The sequence below is a fragment of the Suricata suricatta genome, chromosome 7, assembly GCF_006229205.1.
Source record: "Suricata suricatta isolate VVHF042 chromosome 7, meerkat_22Aug2017_6uvM2_HiC, whole genome shotgun sequence".
In the NCBI taxonomy this organism is placed as follows: Eukaryota; Metazoa; Chordata; class Mammalia; order Carnivora; family Herpestidae; genus Suricata; species Suricata suricatta.
The window spans coordinates 29,351,699-29,365,746 of NC_043706.1; the positions used below are offsets into that span (position 1 = coordinate 29,351,699).

Here is a 14,048-nt window from a genome sequence, read left to right on the forward strand (position 1 = left end):
AGGGGGAAACCATCAGCTTATCAGCGACTCTGGCAGCGGCATTAGGAACCATGGGGACTTTCTTAGTTTTGTTCTCTGCCCCAGAACCAATGTGTTTGAGTTCCGACTTCAGCATTTCTTAGTCATTCTGAGTCACATGTCCGCTCAGGACATGACCAGACTTACCTTTTCTCCCTTCAGAGATCTGCCTCCTACCTTAGGCTATCTTGTCCTGATTAAAAAACTTTCCAGATAGGAAAAGATCATCCCAGACGTCTATGTCCAGGCTGATGTCTGGGTTATTGCTCCCTTCTTCCACCCCAGCTGAACTGTCCATTCTCGGGATGGTCACATGAGTGCAGCTGCAATGTCCCAAGACAGATTTTAAAATTTTCTGAGAAGTCCTCAGACCCTCCAAAGATACATGTAACCCACCACCCCATCTCTGACAGGTGCTGGGCCCTGGGCTTCTACCTTGGCAGCGTGACGGGGAGGACCTAACCCAGGACTCAGAGCTTCTGGACACAGGCCTGCAGGGGATGGGACCTTCTAGAAATGGGCAGCTGTGGTGGTGCCTTCTGGAGAGGAGCTGAGATACACGTGCCTGTGCAGCACAAGGGGCTGCCCGAGCCCGTCACCCTGAGATCAGGTGAGGAGGGAAACCTGGGCACAGAGCCGCTTCCAGGGAACTCTCCCTTCTGAAGAACCTCAACAAGGTGGGGACTTATGCTTGGGGTACAGGGCCCTCACCTTCCCCTCCCTTCCCAGAGCCGCCTCCTCAGTCCACCATCCCCATCCTGGACATCATTGCTGGTCTCATTCTCCTGTGGTCACTGTGCTGGTTGGAGCTGTGATCTGGAGGAAGAAGCGCTCAGGCAGGGTGAGCTGGTGCTCTGAGCTTTCTTATACCACTTAAAGGGAAGAACCACCCTCTCCCATGAGCTAGTCCAGTGTGGGGTAGATTGCTAACAATGGCTTTTTAGAAAACATGTGAAAATGGAGGATAAATTTTTCACCTTGATGAATCTGGTGATGGGACCTGATTCTCAGCAGTCACAAGACAGAGAGGAAGGCCCCAGCTGGGGCCCAAACTATAGGAGGGTGGTTTGTCCAGTCCTCACACATATACTTTCTTCGTGTTTCCTGATCCTGCCCTCAATATGTAGTCACAGTTCTGGAAGTTTCCCTGGGGTTCAGAACTAGGTCTAGGACCTCATGGTTCTGCCTTCTCCATGGCCTCAAACATGATCTTTTCTTGCCACAGGTGGAAAAGGAGGGAGCTACACTCAGTCTGCAAGTATGGAAGGAGTGATCCCTGAGACCCTGGGTTAGTGTAGACGGGACCCCATCGGGAGCTCACCCACTCCATAGCTCCTCCTTTAGTCTCATCTGCTGGGGCTCTGACCACATTCTGTTCATATTAACCCAGGTATTAACAGTACCCAAAGCTCTGATGTGTCTCTCACGGCTCCTAAAGTAAGACTCTGGAGGACCTCAAGTGGGGAGGGGTTGGGCAGAGGGGACACAACTGGGTTATGGGGATTCTTTGAGTGGGACATTTTGAGCATGCAGTGAGGTGAGATTGTTACCACTTACAGTGAGTGATCTAAATTTGTTCGTGACTGTTTTCTTTCATATTGTGAGCCAGCAGCCTTGTAGGGGAGTGGGGGATGCAAGATTTATTTACTTTCCCACCCTGTGACATCAGTGTCCCTGACTTCTCTTTCTGCAAAGGGCATCTCATTATTAGCATAATGAGATGAATTAGGGAGACTGGCCCATCCTCCCCTCAATGACCCCTTCCCACACTGACCTGTGTTCTCTTCCCCGACTTGCCTTTCTGTGTCAGCAGAGATGGGGCTGGTCCATCTCCATCCTGTGTATATATACCTGTAGGGGCCCATCCAGCCAAAAAGCCTTCAGAGGTGACTCCACTGTGATGGCAAAGCCTCCGGGGGGAGCGTATGTAATTGCAAAGTCCCTAGCTTTGTCTAGGAAGGTGCAACCCTGGATAACAGTTGGCCCTCCCCCCATTTGAGGATCAGGACAAAAAGAACATAGGTCCTGGGAGACTGGGGTACAGTCACGTGTGGCCTATGGGACTCCGCTTCCCCCTACTTGAGAATGTGTGCGCTTGACTGCTTGACCTAAATGGAACAGAGACTGGAGTTAGTTCTCCTATTATTCATACCACTTGGTGATTGTGGTTTCAGTAAATGGGCAGATTTTCTGACTGAAACTTCCTCCCTGGTTAGAGGCACCTTACTCACAGACTATTGTTTGAACCTTTAAAGAAAAATAGCCTTGTCGTAAGCTTTGGTTAATATTACACTATATATGCAAAATAAGACCCCCGCTGATGTATCTTGAGTGATGAATTATGTTTTTTTGATCTTCTGTATTGTACCTCGTTCCTGTTCTTGATTTTCTGTTCTCTCTTCCGTGAAAACAATCATCTTTTCTGAGACATGTGATTCTTACCCCGAACCTTAAGAAGTTGCAAACAATGTAATCATTAAAAGAAAGATGTAATCACCTATGGTGTATAAGACACTAAGTTTCACAGTAAAGTGTGGTCCCTTCCACCATTCATGTTGTCTGTGTTCTTTCTTATAGATACTTCGCTGACACCAACCCCCTACTCAGGGACCCTTAGACTCTGGTGTGTGGGCTGGTCCCTTGCGTATACCACAGCTTCTTCATCCATTTATTTATCGATGGACTGCTTCCATATCCTTACTATTGTAAATAATGTCTGCAATAAATATAGTTTTCAAATTCATATTTTCATTTTCTTTGGGTAAATGCCCAGTAATAGGATTACTAGATCAGATGATAATTTTATTTTTAACTTTTTGAGGAATTTCCATACTGTTTTCCATAGTGGCTGCACCAGTGCACATTCCCACCAACAGTGCATGAGAGTTCTTTTTTCTCCACATCCTTGCCAACACTTGTTATTTTTTGTGTTTTTTTATTTTAGCCATTCTGACAAGGTGTGAGGTGATAGATACCTCGTGTGGTTTTGATTTCCCCAATGATAAGTGACGTTGAGCATCTTTTCATGTGTCTGTTGGCCATCTGTATTCTTTAGAAAAATCTCTATTCATGCCTTCTGCCAAGAGATGGCTGTTTTAATTTGGGTGCTCACCGTGGACCTCCCTTAAAAGGTGAGTTTTGAGAAAAGATTTGATGGACCCAGGAATTATCCATAGAATTGTCTGGGACAAGGTCCTTCCAAGCAGTAGAAGTGTGAATGCAAAAGGGCAGGTGTGTCTGCGTGTTCTGGGAGGAGAAAGGAGACCACTTTGCTGGAGCAGAGAGTAACTGAGCTGAGATACAGGTATGGCCAGACCCTGTCATCTTGGAGGATATCAAAGGGTTTTGACCTTTGCTCTCAGTGTGATGGGAATTACAGCACAGTTTGAGCAAAAGAGGGACATGGTGGGGCACCTGGGCAGATCAGTTGGTTGAGCATCCAACTTTTTTTGGTTTTTTTTTTAATTTTTTTTTGTTTATTTACTTTTGAGACAGAGACAGAGCACAAGCAGAGGAGGGGCAGAGAGAGGGAGACATAGAATCTGAAGCAGGCTCCAGGCTCTGAGCTGTCAGCACAGAGACCAACATGGGACTCAAACTCCCGAACCGCGAGATCATGACCTGAGCCAAAGTCAGACACTTAACCAACTGAGCCACCCAGGCACCCTGAGAATCCAACTTTTGGTTTTGCTTCAGATCATAATCCCAGAGCCATGAAATTGAGCCTCATATTGGGGCCCTGTGCTGAATGTGGAGCTTGCTTGAGATTCTCTCCCTCTCTCTCCTGCTCTCTCCCTCTCTCTCTCTCTCCCCCTTTCTCTGCCCCTCTCCCCTGCTCATGCATGCTCTCTCTTTCTAAAATTAAAAAAGTGTTTTTTGAATCAAAAAACTTAAAAAGAGGTACATGGGACAGCTTCTCCTTTGAAAGAATCACTTTGTCTGCTGTGCTGAGAACAAAATGGGAGGCAAGGGGCAGGTGAGGCAGTGAGGAAAGTAGCAGAAAGCCAGGTCAGTGTCCAGGCTGGGGATGTCTGCTCCTTCCATTGGGTGTGAGCCTTGGGAAGAGCGTGAAGTGATGGGATTCTGGATGCAATCTATAAATGGACTTTACAGAACAATCTAATGGATTAGATCTTGAGTATGAGAGAGAGGAGCCAAGGAGGACCCCCAAATTCTGGACTACACAAGTGGAAAGATGGAATTGCTGTCAGCAGAGATGGGGAAAATTCTAGAAGAAGAAGCATATTTGGAGAGGGATATCACAGACATTCAGTGAAGAGATGATGAGCTGAGATGTCTATTAGAAATGTGAGGGAATCAGCCTGGCAGTCAGATGAGCGTGAATGAGTATGGAATTTAGGAGAAATGTCCCGGCTGGAGAAATAGATTTTGGAGGTGACACCATGTAGATGATATATTCAGAGCCTTCAGCATAGATGAGGTCACCAAGGGGGTGATGGCCATAGAAAAGAAAGGAAAAAAAAACAAACCCTGGACCCCCAGAGATCTGATCAGACCGCACACTTGGAGCATCCTGCATAGTCCTGGCTTCATCTTTTGAGGCACATAGACCAGGGAGTCCTACACTCCCTGTGCACAGGACTCCCCCAGACACCGTGTCAAGGCTCACAAAGTGTGGAGTAGAGTGTGAGATTCTGTGTTTATGACAAGGTGCTGCTGCTGGTCTTCACATCACCCTTTCAGTAGCAAGAATGTAGATTTGGATTCCCACATGGCTATGCATCAGCCTCACTTGTAGGGCTTGCTAAATACGTGATTCCTTGATCTTGCACCGAATACTCCGACTCTGCGGGTTTGGGGAGAGGCCTGTGCATTTTATGAGAAGCCCCACAAGCAATGCTGGCGCTCAGCCAGATCTGAAACCACTGAGGTCAGAGATCAGAGCAGCCAGAGTGGGGAGGGGCATTAAAATCACATTTAAATGTGTTTTCTTTTTCCTTGTAAAGAGAGGGACACAATATGTTGTCAGTATGAGATGTGATGTTGTGAGACACATCTCATTGTTGTATCCTGGGGTCCAGACGAGTGGGAGGTCCAGGGAGTGGCTTACAGATCAGCATGAACACCTCGGCATGCTTGCTCTCCGCAATTACTCCCCTGATCAAATTTTTGGAGCAAACAATGGAATCCAACTTTTTCCTAAATATGAGATGATGTTGGGGGAAGGCCACAGAGCAGGCTTGGGGCTTCAGAGCCAGGAATGGAATACACAATCCCACCCCAGGTTGAAGCCCACACAGGAACCCACTGCCCCTAATGCTCTGCCGGACATCACTGGTCACACCACCGGCTCCCCTGACCCTGAGTCTAGGACTGACGTTGCTGCTGCTCTTGGCAACAGGATGTAGTAACTGCCACACACGGCTCCTGTGCAAATGCTTTCTGCAGTGTTAGCCTCACTGACACCGCCTCCTGGGCCAGGGCCAACACATGGCCACCTGCCTGGGGGAGCTTCGTGCTGTGTCGAACTGGAAGAACGTTAGGAAAATAGGTTTCCTTTTTCTCTGGAGGGAGGTGGCTTCTACCTCTTAACAAGACTCTCAGCGTGGAATTCTAATACTAGGAAGGCAGTTCGGGTGCTGGGGGTGAGGGATGGAGAAAGAATAGCTAATTGCCATTCTCGGAGCACAGACCTGAGGCTGCAGCTTGATCCGGTGCTGTGCAGGCACTCCGGTCCGGCCGGAGGAGCAAGTGTCTAGTAAATGACACCTCTCTTCTCATTCCCTCGATGCTATTAGATCCAGCTTTTGTCTACTCCAGTTTATGCTGACAAATATATGGAATGGTATTGGGGGGTGTTGATGATTATTCAAAATGTCATCGCCCTTCGTCTTTAACAACAGGACACCCAGGACTGTAAGACTTCAGGGGGTCTGGGTGCACTAAGGTGTCGTGTTAATGTGTGTATTTCCCTGTGCATGAAAATATTGTGGGGAGAGAATCTCTAACATTTATTAGTTTTTTTTTAACATTTATTTATTTTTGAGATACATAGAGAGACAGATCATGAGCAGGAGAGGGGCAGAGAGAGAGGGACACACAGAACTGGAAGCAGACCCAGACTCCAAGCTGTCAGCATAGAGCCCAATGCGGGGCTTGAACCCACAAACCATGAGATCATGACCTGAGCCAAAGTCGGATGGTTAACCAAGTGAGCCACCCCAGTGCCCCGGTTTTTATGTGACTCTCGCAAAGGACTAAAAAACAAACCAACGATAAAAGCAAAACACCACCCTGATTTTCTAGTGTGGCTGTAGGGTTCCTCGAAATCTGAACTGTTAGTTATCAACTGAGGAAAAAAATGTTTTTTTCATAATTTTATTTAAATTCTAGTTAGTGAACATATAGTATAATACCATGGATTTTAGTGATTCATCACTTATATATAACACCCAGTGCTCATCAGAAGTACCCTCCTTAATGACCATCACTATGTAACCCATCCCCCACCAGCCTCCCCTTCAGCATCCCTCAGTTTGTTCTCTTCCTCATTAAAAGTCTCTTAACGAACCTGGGTGGCTCAGTTGGTTAAGTGACTGACTCTTGGTTCACCTCAGGTCATGTTCTCACGGTTTTGTGAGTTCAAGCCCCTCCTCAGGCTCCACACTAGCAGCCTTGGGATTCTCTCTCTCTCCCACGCTCTCTGCCCCTCCCTCACTCATGCTGCCTCTGTCTCAAAATAAATGAATAAACTTAAAAAAAGTTTTTTTGAAAAAAGAATCTCTTCTGGTTTGAGGAAGCAGCATTTTAGACTCACCACTCACTGTGGAGGTTAGTCCATCAGGGTCTCACTCCTGTTGGACACCAGGCTTTCACCTCTATCTCTGCTCAGTTCCTCAAAGCAACCAAAAGCTCAAATAGATTTCTTGCTTATCTCCTCAGTTTTGGCTAATGTCCTCAGAGCAAAAGTAAATTTGGGGCTCTGGGCCCCCTGACGTCACCCTTCCAGGCTAAAGTCCTCTCCTGGATGTTGGCTGGGCCTCTTCACTGTGTCTACATGTTGAAAATTTCAATAAGATAAACTATGTTTCATCAGGCTTTCTCAGTTGTTCCCAGTGGGATCATGAGTTCCTAAATTATTTCCCTAACCAGTAGTCAGAAGGTAACCTGCTCTCCAGGCTGAATTTCAGAGTAGAGTGCTGAAAGCTCCAGTTCCGAAGGGAGAGAAGGAGAGCATTTGATCCTAGTCCAGGTGGGGCAACATCAGAGTGGGCGTTGTCTTACAAGGTCGGGGGGGGGGGGGGTCACAGGTCTAAGGGGCGGTGCTGGGGCCAGAGGGGAAGGTCAAAGAGTCTCCCTTGTATACTTGGTCCCAAATTCAATTACAAGACCCAAAGGGAACTTCCGTTCCTCTGTGGTCACTGACTCCCTTCTCTCTCACTGGCCCTTTCTCTGGACTTACTCAAGCCCCAGAATCTTTTATTAAAAAGGATATGAATGGAATTGGGGTCATTCTAGGCAAGCTATGCACAGAAAACATGTCTGAAATCTCACACACACCCATTATCTGTCAGGACCCGAGGTGGATGCAGGGGTCAGTCCTCTCCTCACCCTCCCTTGGGTGAAGCTAACAGAGGACTCTTTCCTTCCCCAAGGGGTGACCGTGTAGGTGGTGGATTCCCCCCAGCAGTAGCTCAGCTGTAACCTCCAAGTGTAGGAGTAGTGAGTCCACACACTTCACTCAAGTAGCACCTCAGGATCTTTGCAAAAGATCTTTCCATTATCTTTCCCCCATCGTCCTTGGCCTCAGTAGCCAACCTGCCTGCCATTGTCCATACTGATAGTCCTCCTTCAGAGACATGAAATCCTCACCATTCTAAGGGACTGAAGAAGTTCCCATTGGGGTCACCAACATCTGTAAGACTGAGACCAGGAACCAAGAATCAGTGACAAACCAGATTGAAAATGACACATGAAGCAAAATGCCACACATTTTCCCCAGACTGGGAGGGGGACGGAGGGGTGGTCAGCACATTGCCCTGACACAACATGGTGAAGACCCTCTGGTCTACAGTTGAGAAAGCCCAGCTGGTCCTTATAAGAATGTCAACATCACTCACAAGCCTTACTGGACAGTCCATACTGTTAGCTGGGCTGTTAGTTGGCACCGCTAACACTACAGAGGTATTTCTGTATCCTTATCCTTCTGGCCTCAATAGTTGGGTCCTGTCCTCCAGCCACCTTGCCCACAGCTCATGCTGTGATCAGACAGTGGCTTTCCAGGCACAGGGACTCTTTGTAGTCCATGAAGGCAGGGGCGGGAAGCTGGGCTTGCTTATGCCAGGTGGACCGACGTGGTGTGAAAATACACCAGGCAGTGAATGCGAGGGGTGGAAACAGTTACCTTGGGGTCCAACAGGGAGTGAACTGTGAACTCACCCACACCCCTTCTGGCTCTGCTGCTCCCTGGGCTCCCTTCTGCACCCCACCTATGTCCAGAGAAGCACCCCTGGGGGCCTGCTATTGCTTTGTGCAACTAGACAGATGAGAGGGACAGAGAGACAGGCCAGGAGAGAGACAGAATGGATGGAGGAGACCAGAATTAGGGGGAGGGACTGGGTTTTGAAGGTCAGGTGTCAGGGATCCCCAAATGAGTAGGAGGAAGGTTAGAAACTGCTTGCACCAACTTCTCTAGACATCTCAGTATCTGGAGAACTAACTGAAATCCCCACCCACTTCTTTATTTTTTTTAAATAGACTTTATTTTTTAATTTTTTTTTACATTTATTTATTTTTGAGAGACAGAGAGAGTCAGAGCACAAATCAGGGAGGGGCAGAGAGAGAGGGAAACACAGAATCCGAAGCGGGCTCCAGGCTCCAAGCCATCAGCACAGAGCCCTATGTGGGGCTGGAACCCACGGACTGTGAGATCATGACCTGAGCTGAAGCCAACACTTAACCGACTGAGCCACTCAGGCGCCCCAGCCCACCCACTTCTTTAAACACAAACTCCACTAACTTTGATGGGCATTTCAGAATCCCAAGATCTAATTCCAACAAAAGTGCATATGAGTCATCAGTCCCCAGGCAGAGCAATCAGAAGAAACTGAAGGGGGGGGCGGGGGGGGGGAGGAAAGTAAAAGCCTGGAAGAGTCCCAGGGAGAGGGCAACCCTGAGAACTGGGATCTGCTTCACATCCACCTCCTTAAAGTGGAGATGCTCAAATGCAAACATGGCTCTGTAAGTGTCTTCCCTGAGTCTTCTCTTTACCCATCAAGCAGTCATTGGCCCATTCTACCTTGGACACTTGATCCTGGGACACTCTAGGTGAACCATCAAGGTCACCCACTTCCCCCAGCCCCCGGCAATCCTTCTTGCTCTTCCTACTTCATAGAGTGAGCTCTTCTCCAAAGAAAGGCAACTTATTTTTGTTGATGGACAAGGCAAATAGGGAAGAAAAAAAGAGAGCTAGGGGATGAGGACAGAAGGGTGTAGAAAAGGGTAGGGAAGAGGAGATGTCCAGGGCTCTGGGAGGAGGTAGAGATGGGTTACTCTTTGCCCAAGCACCCCTCAGATAGCCTTCCTTTGCTCCTCCTTCCTCCTCATCAGTCTCTCCAGACTCCATGCTCACCAGCTCATAGTGAGCTTAAGCAGTAAAATGACTCCAGATTTACCTTAATCAGTAAAATCTCTACAGAAAGAAGCAGAAAGAGCGTTTGGAACCTCATGGTCTGGCCTCTGGATGCCTTGGACTTGGGGCCAAATACAAGGTCCCTACCCACTGGTGTGGATAATATGAATGTAGATTATTAACTAACCCTGATTGGCTCCTCTACAACCTCAAAACCCAGCGGAAACTAGACATAATGCTGTGTCATCTGTGCTTTGCTAAAGCAAGCATAAATACCTGACACATTAATTTACACACTAGTGTTAGTGTGTAAAAACTAAAGGTAATTCCCAGGATGACTTGCAGTTCCCAACATTTGGATCTCTGCTAAGCTGGGCTTCCCTACTGAGCCATTATGCTCAGTGTGCACTGAAGATTTTGAGATCCAAACCTAGAGATGTTCAGGCTTTCATTATTTTACTTTTGGCAACAGGACAGAATGTATCCCATTAGTCCGGATGTGCTTATTTTTTTAGACTGTCAGATGATAATAAGATTACCTGTCTAATTTCCTGCCCCCTTTTCCTTTTTTCCCTTTCCCAGAATCTCTCTGCATAAATCCCCCAACCCCCAAACCTGATTCTACAGATAGTAGAGTCAAGAGCAGTGCCCTGAGGCTAGATTGCCTGGGTTCAAATTCAGGCTCCACCGTTTACTTTTTGTGTGGCCTTAGATAAGTGGGTTAAACTCTCTATACCTGTGGGCTCAACTTGAAAATTGGAAAAGACACCTCAGTGATTTGTTAATGTCTTAATTGTTAGATAGTATCATTTTGGCTATTGTTTTATTATCACAATCTTAAGCGTTTCTCTGAGGCCTGCCTCCTCTCCCAGGCTTTTTCACCGCAGGAAAATCACCATGGGAACTGGCACTATCTGGTGCATGTAGACACTACTAGTTCACACTAGGGAACTCTACATACTGCAGCCTCCTTAATCATGTCCATCAGCTCTTTATCACTACCCTGGGCCGTGCTAGGTCACCTTGACTTTCCTCAACCTGAAGCAAAGGGATCTCTCTCTGCAATACAGTGCATGACAAAGTAAGGCATAGTCTTTACTCCTTTTTTGTTGTTGTTGTTAATATTTTTACTCCCTTCTTTAGTTAGAATCCTTAGTCTGTGGTTTGCTTGTAAGTTCCAGTCTAGTCACTGACCTTAAGAGGAAGTCGATAAGCAAAAGGCCATTTCATGGCCTCATGAAATGATCCAGTGACATTTTTTTATTTCCACGTTGAGCATATAAACTAGGTATCCTTTGAGTCAAAAAAAATTTTTCCCCAAAATTAAAAGCCACTATGCACCAACCATAATGTTTGAAATAAAAAAATCTGTCAATGTCAAGTGTTGACAAGGATGTGAAACAGCTAAACACTGTTGAAAAGAATAAATAGGTTCAACCAGTTTGAAATTCAGTTTGTCCTTGTCTTCCAAAGATAAAGATTCACGTTCCCTATACTTGTGGATTGACTTTTAAGTATATGAAAACAACAACAAAATATGTGCACCATTGATGTATTGGGTTTGGGTTGTGATAGTCAAAGGATGGAAACAACCCCAAAATTTATTAACAGTACAGTGGGTAAACTGACACATGTTCATGTAATAGAATGCTACACAAGTAACAAAAATGGACAAAATACAGCTACCCACAACCACACGGATGAATCTCACAAATAATATTGTCTTGCACACAACACATAATGTTTTAAACAGAAAAGTTTTAAACAGGAAAAAGTAATCTGTTGCTAAAATTCAGATTAATGGTTATTTGGGGACAGGAAGAAGAGCTTAGTGATTGAGGGGCATATGAAAAGGCTTTCTGTGGTGCTGTTAATGTGCTATTTCCTGACCTACATGTTGTAAAAGGTGTGCTAATTTTGTGAAAATTAATCAAATTGTTCACTGATGATCTGTGTGTTTTATACTTGAATTAGTAAAATATAAATGAATCACTTTTGGCACAAACTCATTTTTCTCTTTTTGTTTTATTTTATATACTTTTTTCTTTTTTGTTTTTATTTACAAACTCATTTTAATAAATAAATAGAGAATTCAAGCCATTATCCTATTTTTTCATCAAAAATGTATTTCAGAGGACCCAAATTATTGACAGAGAAGCATCATCTTTCTAACAGGATTCCAATTAATAAGTTCAGAATGAATGAGAGAAAAATTACCCTTTTATACTCCCTAATGAAGTAATGAGTATAGGCAAAGATCATCCATCAGTAGGATGTTTGACTATTTGTTGAAAAATTGATGAGGGGACTTTATATGGCTGAACCCACTAAACAAGGTTAATGTCTCTACATGTGAAACTAGATGGATGTAATGGGGTATACACAGTGTCACCCATGAAGGGATTTTTGTCATTTATTGAAATTTTAAGGGACATAAAATTTTGTTTACTATTTCTTTTATTTCCACATATTACTAAACACAAATCAATGAAACAACTTACTTAGAGCTTATGGAGTAATTAAATTTTTATTATTTTCTCACACTCTGAACAATTGTCTCCTTTTCATACCTTATGTATGATGATGAGTCTGATGTCATCTTGACTAGGCTATAGTACCCCATTATTTAATAACACTAATCTAAGTGTTACTGTGAAGACATTTTGTACATGTTAGGATTGGGTTTGTACAAATGGTTAACACCTGAAATCATTTGACTTTAAGTAAGTTGAGGTTATCCTTGATAATGTGAGTGGGATTATTCTACTCAGTTGAAGACCCTAAGAGCAAAAACTGAGGTTTTCCAGAGAAGAAGAAATTCTGCCTCAAGACCACCGCATCAAGTCCTGTCTGAATTTCCATTCTGATAATGTACACAGGGTTCATACTTGCCACTCTCTACAATTGTATAAGTAAATTCTTTAATATTTATTAAGGCCTGAAATGATTATGGGGTTTCTGGAATTGTTCTTCAATCTGATCAAATTTAAAGGCACTAATGACTCTATGTTAAATAGTACAAAGGGCACTTGACAATCCATTGCAACAGAGATACTCAGAATGTCACAACTGGACACTCCTAATCAAATACTTATAAAAGGCAAAGTACATGGGTGACCATATATTTGATATGTTAGAACACTTTCATCAAACTAACAAGCATAATAGGATTGGCTGTTTGCTACTAACTGTGTTAGACAAATTGAGGAAAGGAAAGGATGAATTCAGGGATTCAACTTCCCAGCTCAAGGGGCATGAAAATCACCTGAAAATTTTTGTCTGCTCTGAAGCAAAAATTCATCTTCTGTTGCCACAGAGCTAAACTTTCTGAACACCAAACCTGCAGTCTCATCTTGCAAGTGGATAAATTACAAATTGAATTCCCAACCTGACATTATGTCTGCTGTTTAAGTGAGAGCATTTATTGGGAAGGAGTGGGATCCTAAAAATTGGAATAGGGACATATGGGCAGATCCTGGTACTAGAGACATTGAACTCCCAAATTCTGCAGAGTCTTTCTTAAAAGTAGAATCAATTCTTTGACCCCCATCTGAGGAAGTTAACCCTGCTTTGCCTGTGGACACTGCAATGGCCTCCCCTGAGGTAGTCACCTTGCAAGACGCTGCTGATTGTCCTCAGCACTGATTCCCACCCCTCCCCCGTTTGCTTGAGTGTAGTTATAGGTCTAGAACTACAAGCAGGCCCCAAAAGGTAAGGTTGATAATGTAAACCATTAGGAGTGAGCCTCACCCCAAAAGCACTGCATGACTTTTCTAATTTATACAGACAGAAAATCAGACAACACGTGGAGCACCTGGATGGCTCAGTTGGTTGAGCGTCTGACTTCAGCTCAGGTCACAATCTCACCGATTGTGAGTGTGAGCCCCGTGACCCACTCTGTGCTGATAGTTCAGAGCCTGGAGGCTGCTTCAGATTCTGTATCTCCCCCTCTCTCTGTCTCTCTCTCTTTCTCTCCCTGTCTGTCTTTCTCTCTCTCAAAAATAAATATACATTTAAAATATCAAACAAGAAAAGATAGTGGCAAATGGCATATCAGATAAAGGGCTAGTATCCAAAATATACAAGGAACTCACTAAACTACATACAAGAAAAATGAATGATCCACTGAAGAAATGGGCAGAAGACCTGAATAGACACTTCTCCAAAGAGGACATCCAGATGGCCAACAGGCACATGAAACGATGCTCAGCATCACTCATCATCAGGGAAATTCAAATCAAAACCACACTGAGATACCACCTCACACTGGTCAGAGTCGCTAAAATGAACAAATCAAAAGACTATAGATGCTGGCGAGGGTGTGGAGAGATAGGCACCCTCCTACACTGTTGGTGGGAATGTAAACTGGTGTAGCCGCTCTGGAAAACAGAGTGAAAACTCCTCAAAAAATTATCGCTAGAACTCCCCTATGACCTAG

General features: G+C 44.9%; 1 protein-coding gene and 1 pseudogene across 1 annotated transcript in view; one reads left to right on the top strand and one right to left on the bottom strand.

The window, feature by feature from the left end:
* LOC115295440 overlaps positions 1-2,174 on the top strand; it is a 32,338-nt pseudogene extending 30,164 nt beyond the window's left edge.
* Positions 1-14,048, bottom strand: part of LOC115295435 (class I histocompatibility antigen, Gogo-B*0103 alpha chain-like) — a 157,910-nt gene that overhangs the window by 108,288 nt on the left and 35,574 nt on the right. The window lies entirely within an intron of this gene.